Genomic DNA, 19,729 nt, shown 5'->3' with positions numbered 1-19,729 from the left:
TACTCGCCAATATCGGGCATCGGCCAAGAAAGTGGAACATCGTCTCGTCTTCTCCCAGTTGCAGCAACTATCTGTTTGCAGTTGAGTCACCCGACTAATTCGGTCGACTCAATCGAATGATGGGAGATTCAACTTATACCAGATATGGAGTTGGTTACGTCAGTTAATAAAATTTGTTATTGGTACCTCCACGATTCCTTTGTATCATCCAACCTTAATATTACCCACAACCGAATTGAAAGATAATTCTATTGCCGTAAATTGTATTTTATTTCCATATATTTAAGTATTTCAATAAATGCATGGATACATAAATGAAAAGGAAGCCACAATTCAAATATTGGCCCAGAAGCAGCGAGGTTGTTTTATTTTATGGATATCAGTATTTTATAGTTTTTCCTAAAATTATGCTACATAAAATATTCGAACTAAATAATTTTTATTGTTTTTCTTGGTAATATAATATATATATTTAATAAGATTAATTATGAATTACTATTTGCTACATTTTACATTTGAAGAAGATCTATATATTCGCGCTATGTAGTGCTATCTGTCCATCTTACCACCATCTTAAATAAAAGCTTAAGTTAATCAATGATCATACAACTAAAAGTACTGTAATAAATATTAGAGGTCTGCACAATTCCATTTGTAAATGCAGAGTACACTTGTACTTGCTACATGAGTACATCTATTTGAGAGAGTCGCAAAACTATTGGTACACATTTTTATGAACACCAAAAGCCACGAGTAACTTCTTGTTGCTACTCTGATGTCTTCACTACCAAGAAACACATATTCCTCTTTCTCTCTTATTGAAGTGTACTCAGAGTGATCACGTCGAGTATGTTGCGAGAACAAAACTTCATAGAGTACTCCATGTACCACGTGCAGTTTCAGAAATACAAAAAAACAGTTACACTCCATAATATATGTTTTGGTTTGTTATAAAAAACGGCAAACGTTAAGGTAAGTGTGTGATATACATAAATATATGAAATATGTTATATACATACATATCTATGATTAATAATAATGGAAAGTTTTGCTTCGCACATAACTGAGAAATACTTGTGGTACCATGTGAAGTGAAGAGAATCCATGTTGTACTTTTTCTCAAGTACTTACATTTTTATTGTTCCTTTTTTTTCGGAACACATATTGTTTCGGATAAGTACTTGGTGGTATTTGACAAGCAAGTGTTCTCTTCACTTCACTACTTGCGCTCTGAGATAAAGACAGTGTATGTACTATATTCGACAGCGAATTGCATACATGTAGTGAAAAGTTATTCGATGCAGACCTCTAATAAATGTTACCTCAGATATCAAAATGTATAGCTTTTATTTCTTTAAAGACTCTTTTATTGGTAATTCCATCGTAATCTTTGGCCAGTATTATCGGCGTTAAAAAAAACGGCTAAAATTCTCGTATACGCTCCCGAACTTTTATATTAGTTATATGACTGAAAAAAAATTGATTTGATGAATACTATGGTACACAATAAGAAAACAAATATATAAAAATAACTGTGTTTGATGTTTGTCATTATATAATATGTATATATTTAAGCATCGCCTTAAATTTTCAAAATCGCTGTCTACATTTACTCGGAGTATTCTACCAGAAACACGATTCTTGAACCAACATTAACATTATTAATATTATTTACTTCTAAAATGTCATCATTTTAGATTGCCTCGCTATGTACCCTTCTATCTTCTACACATTCGCTTAGTTTTATCTTATGATTATTTCTAAAAAAATACGTTATTAATGAAAATGGGTATATTAGAAATCTTTAACAATGTGGCTATTTACCATCAAATATTAATCCATCCGCGTTGCATTATTTAAATCTTTTCTTTTATTCAACCGTCGAACGGAACGGACGTGTTTTTTTAATAGCGGATAAAATCATCGTAATAAGTACCTACTACGAATTTCAAGTGTGGTGGGATATTAGGCCACCATGCACAGAAATTCAAAGACATCCACTGGGTTGCTAACTTCAGGGCCCAGTGGACGGGTATCGACTGGAGTTATAAATTTGGGCAATGACCAAGAGTTAGGCCCAATTAGTCGATCTGTAGACGGGTCGACAGGTGGCGACAATTTGACAAGTCGAACCTTTTCCAAGGTAACGGCATCAAAAGGAGGTAATCACTAACGAAAGAGATTCAAGGAACGCAGAAATGGTTTGTTTATCCTAAAGAAATTAGGATCAGTCGACCCAAGCACGTTGTCGGCTAAACAAAGCGATTCCTTAAAATGGGCTCAAGGAATTCTTGAGGCTGCACCCAGAAAAAAGTGACCCCTTCTTTAAGTTAAAATGAACTCATTGTGAAGAAAGTTGAACTTCGTATAGCGCCAAAGACATTTTTATTTGTTTGAACGATGTGATTTTCGTAGAAATTAGGAATAATGCATTCCATATATTAGTTAACATTTTCCTATATTTATATACCACTATACTACAGAATGAAAAAATTTAACTAATTTGAATTCATATATGGAATGATTTTATTGAAATTTTTTCATTCATTTCGACAAATCTTACACATTTGTGGTAAAACTTTTACTTCATAATTAGAACTGCTTACCTTCGTTTTTAAATACAATTTTATTTATTTCTATAAGCAATTTTATCTTCAATAAAAGACATGTTTTATTAATATATTGAATATATTTATTAAGAATCAACAGCATCGAATCTCTTTGAAATATTAGTTTATTATTCCACTATTTCCAATTTCCGTGTGATATTATCAACTGTAAAACGCACTTTTTCTTCTTCTTGTACTTTTCACTTTTAATAAGTTGCTGCCTAACGATTTTGTCCTCCTTTTACAATTTCAATACCTACAAATATAAAAAAAATCATAAAACATTTTTGTTGCAAAAGGTTAGCGTCACTGAATATTACCTGATAATTGAAGATTCCAAAATGAGACAAATGAAAGGGTTGTTATTCTGCTGGTGTTTTCTTTCTTTATACACTATCACGAACATTGATAGATTTATTTAAAAAAAAACGAAAATTTTTCTCACTAATTTAAAATAACAAATATTTTATATATTTTATTTGTTATTTATAATATTATTTTACCATATTATTTTTTAACAATCTCTCCGTATACAAAACAACGCGATTCCAACTAAAAAAACAACCGACGCACAAATATATCGATTACACCCACGCGCAAACACATCGATTACGATGACAGGTATCGATTACAGGTAAACAATAGAAATTTAGGAAAATTTCCTATATTCTAACAAGTGTGTTTCCTTAAGTTTTGAAAGGATTGCATACTTCTTAGTACGAATGAACTAAAATATTTTTCTATGCCAAGTGTTGTTCGTATGTATGAAAAATTTTCTATTATAAAGGAAGTCGCAATTATCATTTTATAAGAAATTTTACTAATTTTGAGGAAACTTGGTTTTAGTTCGGTTTTTGTTTATTTTTACGAATGCTTTGTTATCGGTGAATAAAATTTTCTTTTTCAGTAGTAAATTCTTATAGCCAGCGAAGAAAATAGGATGAGTAAAATTCCATGCCTTATTCTAGTTAATGAACTATTCCTAACTGCTTACAGTTTAGGATTTTTTTTACTGAAACGAGTAAATTTTATTATTTTTCACAAAAATTTACCTTAATGGAAATAAAATGGATAAACTATATTGATGAAAATTTTTTCCTTTAGTTTCGAAGGCACTTTTTTCTGGGTGTGGAAAAAGGGAACGATCACCGGATGAGCTGCCATCCTCCAAAGGGGATCAACGATCGTTTGCCTCAGTTGCTAAAGACAGCCTTGTGATGGCTATCATAAATAAAGGAGCATTGGACGGTATGGTTCCAAAGCAAAAATGGGGGGAAATTGAGAATGCTTTGTCTGGCGTCTACTCACAGGTGCTGGAAAAGTTTCCCGGCCCAGATCCTCGACACCAAGAGGCTGGTTGGTATCAAGGACGATTTAAGCTAGTCGCATTTGAGGACCAGAGGTCTATAGAATGTTTTAAAGCTGCTCTGATACTAATTGGTGAAGTTTGGGAAGGAGCTGCTCTAGAGTTAATCGAGAAGAAAGACATACCGGCTAGACCTAGAGCACATGCGTGGATACCTGCAAACCCTTCTGACCCTGAATCTATTTTAAATAGACTGGAACGATGCAATCCAGATCTTCCAACAGCTGATTGGAAGGTTGGCCGTTTGGATGAAGTGGATGGACCAAGACGGCATGCAGTGTTTATATTGAACACTCAGTCTTTGCCACATCTAGCAAAGTCCCAGGGCCGTGTATGTTATGGCTTTCATTATATCCAAATGAAGGTATATCAAAACGATCAGCTAAAAGATTCAGAAATGGACAAGCCTCTGTCTGAATCAGAAGTAAGCGGATCCTCTTGCGAAGTCGATGGAGATACCAAAGTTGAAGACATGGATAGACACCGTATGCGAGAGGAGGTTTCTATTGCCTCAGAACTCACCAAAGTTGAACCTATGGTTATTGCGAGAGTCACCGAGATCTCTGAAGAGAACATTCTTGATGACTCGAGTGAAGCGGCTGATGTGACGGTTGTGGAAAATCTCGATGGTCCTACGGATCCTACTGATAAATCTTCATCATTGTAAGGCTGCATGTGCTGCCTTAAAGGTTCTCCTGATGAAAGGGGACATAGACATGGTTCTTATTCAGGAACCATATGTTTATAGAAACAAAATATGTGAATTAAGTACTCCGGGGTTCAAACTATTGCAGTATACTGGTAATGATGTAATTCGAGCCTGTATAATTGCTAAAAACGAGCTTAACTTGTTTCTGCTTCCTTCAATGTGCAATGCAGACACTGTCGTTGCCAATTTAGAAATAGCCAAATGCAAATATTGGGTATCTTCGGTCTACATGGGACATGACAGGGAGATGCCTCCATATGCCGTTAAGACCTTAGTGGAGGAGTCACTGAAAACTAAGACAAAACTCATTATGGGATGCGATGCGAATGCACATCATAGTATATGGGGAAGTAGTGATACTAATGCAAGGGGAGAGTCGCTAATAGAGTTTATTATACCCTCCATCATAGGATGGGGGTATATTAACTTTGTCATTCCGTTTGTAACACATCGAAATATTGCTCTAAGACCCCATAAAGTATATATATTCTGGGTCGTGGTGAAATTCTGAGTCGATCTAAGCATGTCCGTCCGTCCGTCCGTCCGTCCGTCCGTCCGTCCGTCCGTCCGTCTGTTGAAATCACGCTAACTTCCGAACGAAACAAGCTATCGACTTGAAACTTGGCACAAGTAGTTGTTATCGATGTAGGTCGGATGGTATTGAAAATGGGCCATATCGGTCCATTTTTACGTATAGCCCCCATATAAAGGGACCCTCAGATTTGGCTTGTGGAGCCTCTAACAGAAGCATATTTCATCCGATCCGGCTGAAATTTGGTATATAGTGTTGGTATATGGTCTCTAACAACCATGCAAAAATTGGTCCACATCGGTTCATAATTATATATAGCCCCCATATAAACCGTTCCCCCGATTTGGCTTTCGGAGCCTCTAAGAGAAGCAAATTTCATCCGATCCGGCTGAAATTTGGTACATTGTGTTAGTATATGGTCTCTAACAACTATGCAAAAATTGGTCTACATCGGTCAATAATTATATATAGCCCCCATATAAACCGATCCCCAGATTTGGCTTGTGGAGCCTCTAAGAGAAGCATATTTCATCCGATCCGGCTGAAATTTGGTACATGGTGTTGGTAGATGGTCTCTAACAATCATGCAAAAATTGGTCCACATCGGTCCATAATTATATATAGCCCCCATATAAACCGATCCCCAGATTTGGCTTGTGGAGCCTCTAAGAGAAGCATATTTCATCCGACCCGGCTGAAATTTGGTACATGGTGTTGGTAGATGGTCTCTAACAATCGTGCAAAAATTGGTGCACATCGGTCCATAATTATATAAAGCCCCCATATAAACCGATCCCCAGATTTGGGTTGCGGAGCCTCAAAGGGAAGCAAATTTCATCCGATCCGGCTGAAATTTGGTACATGATGTTGGTATATGGTCTCTAATAACCATGCAAAAATTGGTCCACATCGGTCTATAATTATATATGGACCCCATATAAACCGATCTCCAGATTTGGCTTGCGAAGCCCCAAAGAGAAGCAAATTGCATCCGATCCGGCTGAAATTTGGTACTTGGTATAGTTATATGGTCTCTAATAACCATGCAAAAATTGGTCCACATTGGTTCATAATTATATATAGCCCCCATATAAGCCGATCCCCAGATTTGGCTTGCGAAGTCTCCAAGAGAAGCAAATTTCATCCAATCCGGTTGTAATTTTGAACATGGTGTTAATATATGATCTTTAACAACCGTGCCAGAATTGGTCCATATCGGTCCATAATTATATATAGCCCCCATATAAAACGTTCTCCAGATTTGACCTCCGGAGCCTCTTGGAGAAGCAAAATTCATCCGATCCGGTTCAAATTAGGAACGTGGTGTTAGTATATGGTCGCTAACAACCATACAACAATTGGTCCAATCACTCAAAAATTGGTCCATACGGTTCATAACCATGGTTGCCACTAGAGCCAAAATTAATCTACCAAAATTTTATTTATATAGAAAATTTTGTCAAAATTTTATTTCTATAGAAAATTTTGTCAAAATTTTATTTCTAGAGAAAATTTTGTTAAAATTTTATTCGGTTCACAATAAAATTTTCATCATTGTCAAAATTTTATTTCTATAGAAAATTTTGTTCAAATTTTATTCGGTTCGTAATCATGGTTGCCACTCGAGCCAAAAATAATCTACCAAGATTTTATTTCTATAGAATATTTTGTCAAAAGTCTATTTCTATAGAAAATTTTGTTAAAGTTTTATTTCTGTAGAAATTTTTATCAAAATTTTTTTTCTATAGAAAATTTTGTCAAAATTTTTATTTCTATAGAAAATTTTATTTCTATAGAAAATTTTGTTAAAATTTTATTTCTGTAGAAAATTTTGTCAAAATTTTATGTCTACTTTGTCAAACTGAATTATATACGTATTGGATCGATCTTTTTTGATTTAATATATACCACGTATGGACTTACATACAATTTAGAAGATGGTGTTAGGAGGTTTTAAGATACCTTGCCACCGGCAAGCGTTACCGCAACTTAACTAATTCGATTGTAGATGGCAGTGTTTAGAAAAAGTTTCTACGCAATCCATGATGGAGGGTACATAAGCTTCGGCCTGGCCGAACTTACGGCCGTATATACTTGTTTTGCGTACTAATCTGATAGTTTGCAACAAGGGAGATGCCCCAACCTTTGTCACTAAAACAGGCAAGAGGTTTTGGACATCACCTTGGCCTCGCAAGAACTAAATGAAATGATATCTGAGTGGCAGGTTTTAAGTGAACACAGCTTCTCAGATCATCGCTACATCAGTTTCAAATTTGATGTTCATATCACCAAGACCATATTTCCGCCAAATGTTAGGAAAGCTGACTGGAATAGGTATAGGGAATCGTTCTATATGATGATACCGGAAATAACAGAGACAAATATGAGAAATGTGCAAGATATCGAACACGCAGTGGAGCGGATTACTAAGGCATTCAACATGTCACTGAAAGCAGCTTGCCCTAGAGGAAAGCCAAGGGGAAAAACTCGGCCGCCATGGTGGACTACGGAGTTAAGTAATATGAGGAAATCCTGCAGGAAGCTCTTTAACAAGGCAAAGTCCACAAGAGCTCCGGAGGATGGGGACACTTACAAGATGAATCTGAGAGCATATAAACGAGAACTGAGAAGGTCTCAACAAAACTCTTGGGATGATTACTGCAGCAGTATTGAGAATACGTCAGAGGCTTCCAGACTACGGAAGGTACTAGCATCCACTAACACCGCTCCAGGTTTCATTACAACATGGAGACGTTGGAGGAACTTTTGGACACACACTTCCCTGGAAATCAGACGGTTGAACCATGCACTGGCGGTGCCAGAAATATAGTTTATGCGGATGATCGTGCGGGCATGATGTATTCTATCTGCTTTGTATAATTTATTCCGGGACTCAGCAGAATCTTCGCCGAAACAACCTACTGGCAGTAAGGCATTTTCACTAATTTTTCTTGTATGAAACAATACAACGGTCGCCGTCATTGGGAGCCAAGGGTATTTCATTTAACAGGTTGGCTGATAAGTCCCCGGTATAACAAAGAAAAACACATTTTTTGTCAAAATTTGTTTTTATTATTCAACATAGTTCCCTTCAAGAGCGATACAACGATTATAACGACCTTCCAATTTTTTGATACCATTTTGGTAGAACTCATTCGGTTTTGCCTCAAAATAGGCCTCGGCGATCACCACTTCATTGCAGCCTAATTTTTTCTCTGCGAGCATCCTTTTGAGGTCTGAGAACAAGAAAAAGTCGGTGGGGCCAGATCTGAAGAATACGGTGGGTGGGAAAGCAATTCGAAGCCCAATTCCATCCAATTTGCCATCGTTCTCAATGACTTGTGGCACGGTGCGTTGTCTTGGTGGAACAACACTTTTTTCTTCTTCATATGGGACCGTTTTGCCGCGATTTCGACCTTCAAACGCTCCAATAACGCCATATAATAGTCACTGTTGATGGTTTTTCCCTTCTAAAGATAATCGATAAAAATTATTCCATGCGCATCCCAAAAAACAGAGGCCATTACTTTGCCAGCGGACTTTTGAGTCTTTCCACGCTTCAGAGACGGTTCACCGGTCGCTGTCCACTCAGCCGACTGTCGATTGGACTCAGGAGTGTAGTGATGGAGCCATGTTTCATCCATTGTCACATAACACGGGTGTATTACGAGTTAACAGCTGCAAACACCGCTCAAAATCATAAACACGTTGTTGTTTTTGGTCAAATGTGAGCTCGCGCGGCACCCATTTTGCACAGAGCTTCCGCATATCCAAATATTGATGAATGATATGACCAACACGTTCCTTTGAAGGCCTCTGCTATCTCGATCAACTTCATTTTTTCAAAATCATTTTGTGGATTTTTTGATGTTTTCGTCGGCAACCACCTCTTTCGGGCGTCCACTGCGTTCACCGTCCTCCGTGCTCATTTCACCACGCTTGAATTTTGCATACCAATCAATTATTGTTGATTTCCCTAGGGCAGAGTCCGGAAACTCATTATCAAGCCAAGTTGTTGCTTCCACCGTATTTTTTCCCTTCAGAAAACAGTATTTTATCAAAACACGAAATTCCTTTTTATCCATTTTTTTCACAATAACAAAAGTTGCTTCACAAACTAATTGACTGACAGACTCCAATTTTTGACACGAATCATTTGAAGGTTGGTACTATATAAAAATAATATGCATTTAATACTAGCGACGCCATCTATGTGTCAGACCGGGGACTTATCAGACAACCTGTTATATCATTTTGGCGGTATTGTGACTAAAAGTTTGAAATTTCTGGGTATTCAATGGGAATTAACAACAAATAGTAATGAGTATAATTTTAAGGGAATATATCAGTTCAACATCAATATCAATTACTTCCGAAAAGATGGCATGGACTTAAATGGCTCTACGGGCAGCATTGTCATCATCGGTATTTTCAAATCCGCCCGTTTTTGGTTGGCCAACTTTAAAGCTCATTTTCGACAAAAATAATTGTTATACTGAGAACAAAGGTCGCCTACGAAAAATCGAAATACCTCAAAAATCGCAACGTGAAATAATAAAATAAACTCAATAGTCCGCATGTCTCTGATAGCCAAAACACGGCCAAATACGGCTAACATTTATAAAGCTTATCCCAAACTCATGTTTAAGACAAAAAAAAAAATATTTGAGGTTAAGTCACAATAGTGAGTTTTTCAAATTACAACAAAAGTCAAATCTGTCGACTTAGCTGTAATCTGCATACAATCATTTTCTTTTATATATTTAGAAAAGATTACAAATGAACAGTAACATATGTTCCAAACATATTTTGCAGGAAGCACATATATTCTTGGCTATTGCCGAAAAATTATTATGTTTGTTTTATGTGAATTATATGTTTGGAAAAATATCTTATATGCTTGGAAGACTTTTCTCCCAAAGAAGATTGTGCTCAAAAAACAAAACAAAAAAATTCTGTCTAATTGCATCTTCCCTCACATCTTTCTCCACGAGCTGTGTTAGTTCTTAGCAACGTTTTCTGTAATACGAACAATGTTCAAGATATTATTCAATTTTATACAGTTTATAAGCCAACACACTATCAGCTAGGCTGCGTACACGATCGAAAAAGACTGTTTTTCATATGTTTGGGTGTAAAAATTATATGTTTGGAACTCACATTTTTAACACAATATTTTTAAGTGCAAGCATATAATGTTTATGAACTAGCATACCATGTTTGGGGCATAAAGTTTTTCTAAATATAATATGCTTGGATGCGCACATATATTAATTTACAAATAGCCTATAAACATCTCTAGAAAGAGAGACCCAGAGAGTAAGCTGCAAGTAAAAGAATGGAAGTAACCAATTGGTGCCTTAAAAATATATATACACAAATAAATTTCATTAACATTTTTTTCTACCAGTATATGCATATACAAACAATATTTTGTATGGGCAAATTCTGAAAATATATAAGCTTGAAGCAAAATGTGTTTGGGGTATATGTTACAGAAGTGATTTTTTTGATGGTTAGTTTCCGGCACGTCACAAACAAAACTTTATTTAACAGAAACATACATTTGTTGGCCACGTGTAGCAATACAACCGGTCGTGGGTTCAATCCCTGCTCCTACCGAACACCAACAAGTTGTTTTTTACATATATTCCAAAAATGTTCGGAAGATTCCGAAATGATGTTTAACATTACATATTACTATATTAAATTTTTACTATGAAACTTCCAAATGTGGGTTAGTAAAGATTTAGAGTCAGAAAAAACAGATTTTGGATCAAATATTAAAATATTTGGATCAAAAAAAAAAAAAAATAAAAATTTAAAAACAAAATAAAAACGTTTTCGGTATACGTTTTCCAAACGTTTCTTTTTGTTGCGTGAAGTCGAGTAACATAAATATTTTTCCATCGAATACTAAAGTTATTTAACGATAACCATTCAAAAGCACATTATATTTAAATCCTATACAATAATTTATAAACTTATTTAACTATGTTTTCACGATTTCTTTTCATTAATAATTCATTATAAAGAAACTAAACTTTTTCAATTGTTGCTTTGGATCATTCCCCACCAAGTTATAATACAATGAGTGCTGCCCGATTCTATGTTAAGTTCAATGACAAGCGACCTCCTTTTTATAGCCGAGTCCGAGTACATATGGGCACTTCTATTTTTAACCGCTGAACCTACTCGATTATTTTCTTCTGCTGAACCAACCAGATTGTTCGAAAAACATTAGCAGACAGCACGTGTTTTATTGATTCCTTTTCCTCAGCATCATGACAGCTCATGCTTCGCGCCAATATTTTTTGCAAACTCGCATATCAGACGGCGACCCATTATAGATATCATGAGTGATGTCTAACGTCTTGAAAACACTAACATATCAAGCGTGCGTTTAAGTTTGGATGGGGCCATATTTGCTTAGTGTAATTGCAACCTTTGCAATTCTCCCATCGGACATTCGCCATCATCGAATACATGAGGTACTTCCTAGCCTTGCTAACTCATCCGCTTCGCTGTATATTAGGTGAATGTTGTACTGCTCAGCCATCTCGTTGATAGATTTGCGGCAGTCGATGGCCGTTTTCTAGTTAAGGAACACAGAGTCCAAGGATTTTATTGCACACACAAAACAAAGTGCCTCGTAAATTTAAGAAAATTTTTACAATAATTTATTACCAGAATTTTAGTTTATTTTTCGTATCTGTAACGAAAATTTACTACCCGAATGGAAATTTTACAAATTTTAAGTAACAATCGTATAAAATACGATGGAAATTTCCTTAAAAATTTTCTTAACTGGTAGTTAAAAATTCTTTTGTTATACTACAAAAATACTAGTGAAATGTAAAAGTCTTTCTAAAATTTAAGTGAAATTTACTATAAAGAGTTTTTGTATGAGAAAATATTTTTTTACGAAAATTGAACTTGAACTTGGGCGCTAAATAGCTTTGGACCATTCAAATCCCCCGGACCTGATGGAATTACTCCGGCGGAGTTACAAGCTGTAACTGACAGAATTATCCCCTGGTTGTCGGTGATATATAAAGGATGTATCAACTTATCATATATCCCAGGAAAGTGGAGGGAAACAAAAGTCGTTTTCATACCTAAAGCGGGAAAAGCCTCTCACTCGAGGGCGAAGGATTTCCGACCAATCAGCTTATCCTCATTCCTACTTAAGACTCTGGAGAGGATGATAGATATTTATCTTAGAACTAGCATCTGTCAAAGAATACACAATCGTGGCGTTTCTAGACGTCGAAGGGGCGTTCAATAATGTCCATCCGAGCTCGATATTAAATGGACTGACAACTCTGAATGTTGATCCATGTATACTCAGGCTGTTAGACGAACTGCTAATGAAGAGACGTATTTCAGCCACACTAGGACAAGCAAACATACAAAGGTATGTGAACAGAGGCACTCCCCAAGGAGGAGTTCTATCACCTCTTCTTTGGAATGTTGCTATAAATAGCCTTCTGGTTACTCTAGAAAAAGAAAGGATAAAAGTGGTGGCATACGCAGATGATGTGGCTCTGGCAGTCAGGGGAAAATTCCCATCCACAATCAGAGATATTATTCAGAGGGCCCTCCGGATGACTGAGAAATGGGCGAAAGACAATGGTCTTGGGGTAAATCCTGCAAAGACAGAATTAGTCATGTACTGCAAAGATCGCAAAGCTCCCACGGTTAGGCCTATTTCCTTAGGGGGTATTGAAATTCCCTTTGGTGATTGTGCAAAATACCTTGGCGTTATTTTGGACAGGAAGCTGAACTTTAAGCTTAATATTGAAGAAAGGGCGAGGAAGGCAACTGTAGCTTTGTACTCGTGCAAAAAGGCAATAGGAAAAAAGTGGGGACTAAAACCAAAAATTGTGCATTGGCTATACACGGCAGTGGTTAGACCTATAATGCTATATGGTGTTGTAGTCTGGTGGCCGGCACTTCAGAAACCGACTTGTTTAGATAAAGTTCAGCGTATGGCGTGTTTGTGTATTTCAGGCGCATTCATCAAGACAGGAACAAATTCCCTTAATGTCATGCTGCATCTATTGCCTTTAGACATTTTGGCCAAACAGTCAGCTGCAACAACGGCTGTGCGGTTGCGCGAACTATCGCTGTGGTCGGAAAAAGATTACGGTCACAGTTCTGTCCTCAAAATGATGCCTGATGTGCCTAACGTAGTGGATTACACTTTGGCGAGTCCACTTTTCGACAAAAAGTTTGAGACTCTAATCCCCAACAGTGAGGCGTGGTGCACACAGACCCCGGGGAATAAAGAATATATAGATTTCTACACAGATGGCTCCAAATTGGATGGACAAGTGGGGTTCGGAGTATATTCTAATGATCTGGAACTTCGAATAGCGAAAAGATTACCTAATCACTGTAGTGTTTTTCAGGCTGAAATATTAGCAATAAGAGAGGTGGCGAATTGGCTGAGAAGTAATGTTCCAAAAAATGTGGGCATTAATATATACTCAGACAGTCAACCTGCAATAAAATCCTTGGACTCTGTGTACCTCAACTCGAAAACGGCCATCGACTGCCGCAAATCTCTCAATGAGATGGCTGAGCAGTACAATATTCACCTAATATGGGTGCCTGGCCATAGGAACATACCGGGGAACTGCGAAGCGGATGAGTTGGCAAGGCTAGGGACTACCTTACATATTCCATGGGAACTAGAATTTGTTGGTATGCCCCTAGCTACCTGCAAGCTCATGCTGCGTGAGAAGGCTGTTATGATGGCAAATGTTCGATGGGAGAATTGCAAGGGTTGTAACGACACCAAGCAAATATGGCCCCATTTCAACTTAAACCGTACACTAGATATGCTAGTGTTCTCGAGACGTCAGATATCACTCCTGATATCTGTTATAACGGGTCGCTGCCTGATAGGCGACTTTGCAAAAACTATTGGCGCGAAGTATAACGACTATTGTATGAGCTGTCATGATGCGGAGGAAAAAGAATCAATTAAACACCTCTTGTGTGAGTGTCCTGCATTTTGTGTAAAGCGCAAGCAACTTTTAGGAGCATATAGCTTCAGATTACTGGCGGATCTGGAAAACGTTAACTTAAGCAGTCTGCTAATGTTTTTGGAACAATCTGGTTGGTTCAACAAAGAAAAATAATCAAGAAGGTTCAGCGGTTAAAACTACCCAGTCAGAAAAAAACCATCGGAAAAGCGTTGTAAAAGCGTTGTGAACGGTTGATACACGGTGGCAAAAAGCGTTGTTACAACCCCAAAATGATAACATCATTCCACGGTGTATCGATTGTATTTAACAACGTTTTCAAAGCGTCATGAAAACAATATTTTATACGCTTTTCCGATGGTTTAACGAACGCTTTGACAACCCCAACATGATAACATCGTTATACGGTGTATCGATGGTTTTTACAACCATTAAAAAGCACTGAAAAACAACATTTCATACGTCTTTCCAATTGTTTCTAGAATGCTTTAGGAGGGTTAGAATTATAATTTTACAGTACCTTAAAACCGCTATTGAAACAAAACAAAATTAGTGTTTTACACTTTACAAAGGAACATCAGAAAACTTAACAATTACCCCCATTTTCATAAAGCTCCGTTAGTGTTCCGTTAACTAACCAACTTTTGAACCGTATTATGGACGAAATTTTCATCTTGCATATATAGTCCATAGCCAGTTAAGATATTTGCAATTTACTTTCTGTTAATTGGCTGTTAAAGCCTAACGGAGCTACATGAAAATGGCCGTTAATAGGAAAAATACATAACTAAGATTAAGATTGACATTTATAAATGGTAAAAAAATATTTTAATATGGTCAAAATCGCTAAAGTGAAAACTAAATCAGTAAAAAAGACATAAAAGTATACATATTTGTTGCAGATTTCTTTATATCTTGATGGGGAATAGCCCAAAGCAAATTTTCATAAAGTTTGTATTCCTTAAAATGAATTATTAAAGAAAAGTAATCGTGAAAAATTTGTGATTTTCGGGGCTAGTCATATGTCTTTATTATTTCCTATAGGTAATAGTTCAAAATTCACTCTTGGAAAAGTTTTAAGGTACATTAAAAAGAGAATCCTCTACGACACTAAAATGAACTTAACAAAGGGAAAAAGTTATACACAAATGTGCGTATTTCACACAAAACACTTCAGAATTTCTTAAGATTTTTACATTTTACCCCAAATGCGCCAAAAGATTTGTACGTTTTACCACAAATGCACCAAAATAACATTCTTGCAATACTGAACTCCAATTTTTTCCTTCAAACAATGAAATTTTCCTTAAAGGTGGGTATTAAGTTCGAGTTTAGGCGATAAAAACGTCATTTTTTCACGATTACTTTTCTTTAATAATCCATTTTAATCCATTTAACTTTGTGAAAATTTGCTTTGGGCTTTTCCCCATCAAGTTATAATAAAATTTGCAACAAATATGTATGATTTTGTACATTTTTCTTACTGATTTAGTTTTCACTTTAGCGATTTAAGCGGCTAAACTCGAAGTTAATACTCACCTTAACATGTGAAAAAAAAGTAATTATGTCTAACAAAATTTCTTCAATTAGTCGATAAATAAGTACTTATATTTGGGTTTTGGCGTGATGTCAGCGTTTAGTTTAAACTTTCTACTCATTTGTAAAATTACCCAAATTGTGGTTCCTAGTGGTTTCACTGTTAATGTACATATTCACTTTATATGATAAAGGAACATTATCCTATTATAAATCAATTCCTATCAACAATTATACCTCCATTACTCATTAAAAACCATTGGACATTGATGGAACATGCATTTTCAACGATAATTTTATGGAAAATTTACTATTTAAAAACCGTCAATTAATTTGTTTAGCAAGCGTTGTTTCAACGTTGGGTTCCAACGCTTGTTACAACGCTCAATATTTATAACCATCGTAAATTTCTGACTGGGTAGAAGTGCCCATTTGTAATAGGTACTTTTAGTTAATGTGGTATCACAATGGACTGAATAGTCTAAGTGAGCCTGAATCTTAATCGGGCTGCCACTTTAACCTAACCTAACCTTACCCAGTCAGAAAAAAAACCATCGGAGAAGCATTGTAAAAGCGTTGTGAACGGTTGATACACGGTGGGAAAAAGCGTTGTTACAACCCTAAAATGATAACATCATTCCACGGTGTATCGATTGTATTTAACAACGTTTTCAAAGCGTCATGAAAAGAATATTTTATACGCTTTTCCGATGGTCTAACGAACGCTTAGACAACCCCAAAATGATAACATCGTTATACGGTGTATCGATGGTTTTTACAACCATTAAAAAGCACTGAAAAACAACATTTCATACGTCTTTCCAATTGTTTCTAGAATGCTTTAGGAGGGTTAGAATTATAATTCTACAGTACCTTAAACCGCTATTGAAACAAAACAAAATACGTTGAATATTTTGTTGTTATATTTATATTATTGTTTTACACTTTACAAAGGAACATCAGGAAACTTAACAATTAATAGGAAAAATATATAATTAAGATTAAGATTGACATTTCTAATTGGTAAACAAATTATTTTAATACGGTGTTCACGTTGGAAATAATATCCTCCTCCATTTTTTGAAGTTATAAAGTAAACTTCTCCTTAAACGGCAAACTTCATTCTTCAACTCATTTTTTATCTCTCCAATTTCGTCCTTAATAGCCCTTAACTCTCTTCTAACATCATCCCTGAATGAAGCTACATAGAAAGATAAAGAATAACATTTGTTGATAATGGCCTCTATTGGGCGAAATACATTTCCTTACTCTCGTCATCATGCTTATTTACGGAATGGGAATACTGTGATCCTCCGTCTCGAAAAAAAAATCCAAATTATCATCTATAGCATCTGTAAAGTGAAAAATGAATTAAAACAATTATATAAATTCAGGATTTCAAAATGTACCTCTTCTGTGTTTTAGCTTTTGTCGCTTTGCTTGATTCTTTCCTACGAAAGGCATCGTTCCAATGGAGTCCAACCTTTTATCAGCGTCTGTAGAAACAAATTGAAAATATAAAGAAATGAAATGTACACTGAGTTGCATTTTTTCAGTGTTACCATCTCAAATTCCTAAATTATACAAAGAAAATTCCCGACACTAAAGGTGAGTATTAAGTTCGAGTTTAGTCGCATTTTTTCACTAAAGTTAAAACTAAATCTTAAAGGCATAAAATTATGCATATTTGTTGCAGATTTCATTATAACATGATGGGGAATAGTACAAAGCAAATTTTCACAAAGTTTGTATTCCTTAAAATGGATTGTCAAAGAAAAGTAATCGTGAAAAATTTGCGATTTTAGCGGCTAAACTCGAACTTAATACCCGCCTTAAGCCGCTAAAATCGTCATTTTATCACGATTACTTTTCTTTAATAATCCGTTTTAAGGAATACAAACTTTGTGAAAATTTGCTTTGGGCTTTTCCCCATCAAGTTATAATAAAATTTGCAACAAATATGTATAATTTTATGCATTTTTCTTACTGATTTAGTTTTCACTTTAGCGATTTAAGCGGCTAAACTCGAAGTTAATACTCACCTTAACATGTGAAAAAAAAGTAATTATGTCTAACAAAATTTCTTCAATTAGTCGATAAATAAGTATTTATATTTGGGTTTTGGAGTGATGTCAGTTTAGTTTAGTTTAGTTTAGTTAAAACTTTCTACAATTGTCTCATTTGTAAAATTAACCAAAATTGTTGTTCCAAGTGGTTTCACTGTTAATGTACATATTCACTTTATATGATAAAGGAACATTATCCTATTATAAATCAATTCATATCAACAATAATACATCCATTACTCATTAAAAACCATTGGACATTGATGGAACATGCATTTTCAACGATAATTTTATGGAAAATTTACTATTTAAAAACCGTCAATTAATTTGTTTAGCAAGCGTTGTTTCAACGTTGGCTTCAAACGCTGTTACAACGCTCAATATTTATAACCATCGTAAATTTCTGACTGGGTATATTCCTAAATTCGCGGCTTAGTGAAAAATATATGCCCGAAATTGAAGAACACGAACCATAAACTGGTATATGCTAAATGAAAACGAAAACAAACAAACAACGTTGCCTAACAACGTTTTACCTTTGAATTTTCTACCTAATTATATTACATAAAGCATAAAACATACTTACTCTCCCAAGTTTCGCAAGAACATAATCGATTTTTTGGTAAGTGATTTGAATTTTTCCACTGGGGAATTCAAACACAACTGACTTCCAACCAATTTGGTTTCTGTGTGTACAATGTGCATTTTAAAGGCAGAAAAGAATTCAAAGGAGCACACAGGGCAATCGCAGCGCTATCGTTTGTCGAAAAGAAATATGTGCCATATGAGTATTAATTTATCTTGATAGTATATATAGAAGAGGAAATAATAATAAATAAGTTAATAAAATAAAAGTATAATTGGGAAATCTTTACTGTTTATTTGTAGATGTAATCATATAAAATGATTTCTCCTTTTAAAGCTATTCTTGGTTGACGAGTGCTGAGTTCTGAGTTCTCCATGGTTGGAATGTCTGCGGCCCAAATGTTTATCTACCCAGAGCTTCAATACTGCCTTTAGTTCATTTTCCGATACTATTAGGGCCACTTTTTAATAACATTTATTTGTACTGTCAGATCTGTATACATTGTAACGCCAAATACCGTTAAGATTACCATAATGATTGCACCGAAAAAAAGTTTACTATTGTATACGAAAAATGCACTAAACTATAGTAAGAATGACCATGATTTGGCGCCAAAGATTTTTTTCGTCTAGATAAGTTAATGATTTTCTTATAAATTAGGTCATATATTGCATCTTATTTAAGTTCATTATTATTACGCTATGGGAAGAATGTACTCACACTCATTCCAAATATTCCTGCTATCCAGAAAAATTAACAATTTTTTGGGAAAACTATATTAAGAAATTGGTTTCAAATAAACTATTTGTCAGTATAATTTTCAAAAAAAGTGGATAAATTAAGGCATCAAAGGTACAACAAGCCTGTATATAACTAAGAAATTTTTCGTACAATACAATTAAATTTTCTATACTTTATTTCAAAAGATTATTATTTATTACACGAAAGTATGGCTTATGATAAAGGAAATATTTTTATTCGCACGTTGGATGCAGTTACTTGTCGATTGTTAGTAATTGCTTCTTCAAAGGAGTAATATTCTATAATTTTAGGACTAAACTAATTAATTTTAATTTCCATGTTTTCCATCCACTTGGCATAAGTCGAATTGTTGTCCAATTTCCTTGATTAGGCTAGTTTTTGTTGTGTGGATTTGCTTTATGAGCATCTGAAATTACAAAGTTATACAAATTATAAAAAAAAAAACAAGTAAGTAAAGTCCAAAGTCGGACGGGGCCGACTGTATTATACCCTTCACCACCATGTAGACCTACACAAGGTCGTGGGTTCGATTCCTGCTTCGACCGAACACCAAGAATTTTTTCAGCGGTG

General features: G+C 35.4%; 1 protein-coding gene and 1 long non-coding RNA gene across 10 annotated transcripts in view; one reads left to right on the top strand and one right to left on the bottom strand.

Annotated features, from left to right (window-relative positions):
- The window catches only part of spri (Src homology 2 domain-containing protein sprint), a 996,502-nt gene that overhangs the window by 923,648 nt on the left and 53,125 nt on the right, over positions 1-19,729 (top strand). The window lies entirely within an intron of this gene.
- Positions 16,790-17,230, bottom strand: LOC142229010 (uncharacterized). The gene is made up of 3 exons (XR_012720303.1): positions 17,155-17,230; positions 17,015-17,097; positions 16,790-16,946 (listed from the first exon to the last, which is right to left on the bottom strand). It is a non-coding gene; the product is annotated as an uncharacterized LOC142229010 (long non-coding RNA).

The sequence above is a fragment of the Haematobia irritans genome, chromosome 3 (genome assembly GCF_050003625.1).
Source record: "Haematobia irritans isolate KBUSLIRL chromosome 3, ASM5000362v1, whole genome shotgun sequence".
Taxonomy (NCBI): Eukaryota; Metazoa; Arthropoda; class Insecta; order Diptera; family Muscidae; genus Haematobia; species Haematobia irritans.
The sequence above is the reverse complement of the archived record's forward strand: the minus strand, read 5'-3'. Positions and strand labels throughout refer to the sequence as shown.